This window comes from Engraulis encrasicolus, chromosome 12 (genome assembly GCF_034702125.1).
Source record: "Engraulis encrasicolus isolate BLACKSEA-1 chromosome 12, IST_EnEncr_1.0, whole genome shotgun sequence".
Lineage (NCBI taxonomy): Eukaryota > Metazoa > Chordata > Actinopteri > Clupeiformes > Engraulidae > Engraulis > Engraulis encrasicolus.
In genome coordinates, this window is record NC_085868.1 from 47814692 (window position 1) to 47817191 (window position 2500).

The 2500-nt window shown below is 46.9% G+C and overlaps 1 protein-coding gene across 8 annotated transcripts in view; it reads left to right on the forward strand.

Moving 5' to 3' along the window:
- Positions 1 to 2500, forward strand: part of atp11a (ATPase phospholipid transporting 11A) — a 146065-nt gene that overhangs the window by 112262 nt on the left and 31303 nt on the right. The gene's annotated exons all lie outside the window — the stretch shown is intronic.

Below are 2500 nucleotides of genomic sequence, written 5' to 3' on the forward strand. Positions count from 1 at the left end.
CCACACTTTGAGAATCACTGCTCTAAATGAAGAACTCTAAAGAAAAGTTACTGTAGTGTGAAGTCACGTAGGGGCAAAACCCTCCTCCATTTCCTCCAAATTAGTTGTCACCAGTGAATGACAGGATTGATCAGAGTTTGTTCTTCACCTATGTCTTCGCACTGTGGCTCTTTGCCTTCTGGGTGGAATAAGTACTCTGACATTTCATATAACAGTTCTCCATTTCTCAGTTTGCCTTTTAGGAGGAGTGCATAATCACGACGACTAGCTCGACAAGTCGAATAAGTAGCGTACTCTTTTAGCAACACCAGGCTGTTGTTACAGAGGCGGGTGTTGTTGTTGCAATAGGGCCACACTTGACCCATTTTTCCACAGCCAAACCATGAGGTGTGTGGGAGATGGTGGTTTTTTTTTTTAATTTGGAAAGCATTCTACTCAGCCTTGCGTCACTCACTTCCACTCACACAGCTCAGAATAGACCGAAAACATGCTGTAAATGGGTCACAAAATGGGGCCTCCTAGTTCCACAGAGAAGCGTAAGTGTAAAGAGGGCCGCTTTTAATATTGTAATGGCGGGAGATGGGTAAAGTGTGCGTGTGCATGTGTGTGCATGTGGGTGCGCTAACACAGATAGGGGGAAGGGGGGAGACAGAATTGGAAAGAAAATGTGCGTTGGGTTTAAATTTAGAGGATGTCATAAAGGAGAGATGGAGGAGAAAGAAAAAAAAGAATGGTTCCCCCCTCCAGCACCCACTTCCTCATATTGACAGCCTGGGTCAAACAGGGTCTCTCTGCACCCCCATCCCACCCCCACATACATATAGACAGAGATATTCTATAGAGATATGCCAACATAATAGGTTTCTATGGGCACCTAACGCGACCAGGTTCCGGTCTGCCTAAAGGGCAGTGTCATAATGCTCCTACAATGAATAGAACAGTCCTTTGGTCTGCCCAGGTCTGCCTAAGGGAGGCCATAATAGAACCAGGAAACAATGGGCCAATGGAACCTCTCTCTCTCTACTCTCTCTGATATAGATATATATCACCCGCTAGCTCGCTCCCTCGCTACATCCAAACCCACCCCCATACATTCCCTCTGTCCCCTATTCCTCACTTTACATCCACCACGACCCTCACAGCCCCAGATACTATACATGTACTTACCTTACTTGCTCCCCCCCTCTTTATACCAACCCCCATCCCCACCTCCTCTCTGCATATATATTGATGGCTCATTGCTCCTTTATATCCACTGCGACAGTCCCTGCACCTCCAGATAGGCCTGCTACATAGACATCGCTCACTCACTCGCTGCCCTGCTTTACATCCAACCCCACCCCCATCCTAGAGAACTCGCTTCCCTACAGCTCCTGGGCGCGTAGGACCTTGGACGCGACACACTGGCTTAAATGCCCTTATTGGGCACGAAAGACGTCCCTCTAAATGGGAGCATCGACTGCAGTGGCCTGGAAGGGACGGCCAGTGGGGGTTGGGGAGGTGGAGTTAGAGGGTGTTAAGAATAGGAGAGGGAGGAGAGATAGTGCTGGCCTTCATCACAATCACAGCCAAGATGTGTCACATCAGTACTGGGGTGTGTGTGTGTGTAGAGAGAGGGGAGGGGGGGAGAGAGAGAGAGAGAGAGAGAGAGAGAGAGAGAGAGAGAGAGAGAGAGAGAGAGAGAGGATGGGTGTTGAGAATAGAGGAGGAAAAGGAGAGAGGTGCTATTCATTCATGACATTCATAAGATGTGCCTAGATATTGAACTGAATGAATATGTCTATTTTTGGTAGGTGTTCTAGAGCAGGGGACCCCAAACTGATGGTCACGCAAGTGGATTCACTGCTCATTCACTGCACATTAGGCACATTCGTTTTGGGGAATCCTCTTTTCCAATAGTCTTGGAGTTAAACACTTCAGATGGACCCTTCCAGCATACAATGCACCATACAATTAAAAACTACTGAATGTTCATTAATGGTGGATAAAAAAAATCACATACCCACCATTGCTCTATTCAGCTCGCGCACACCCTTATGGCAGGTTGCGCACCCCCAGGTAAACCAAGGGTATCATGTGACTCCCACCACTATTCTAGAGCAGTGATTCTCAAAGTGTGGTCCGGGGACCACTGGTGGTCCGCGACAGAGTTCAGGTGGTCCGCGAGGGGATTTCTACTTTTCCAAGACAAGCTAGCAGTAGGCTATATCTGTAAAATTATGACAAATCTAAACATGGCTGAAGTCATATTTTTACCACAACAAGACTTGTAATGTGAATAAAAAGTAAGTGATCTGCATCTAAATTAGAAGTGTCAAATTTGCCTCTGTCAACTGTCAATTCAGTTGTCAGGTGGTCCCTGAACATTTTTGGGGGGACAAAGTGGTCCTCGCTCTGAAAAAGTTTGAGAAAAACTGTTCTAGAGGGATAAAGAGAGACATGGGCACATGATCATGGTCATTATCACAACATTCACAGCCAGCATGTGCGTCAGTACTGA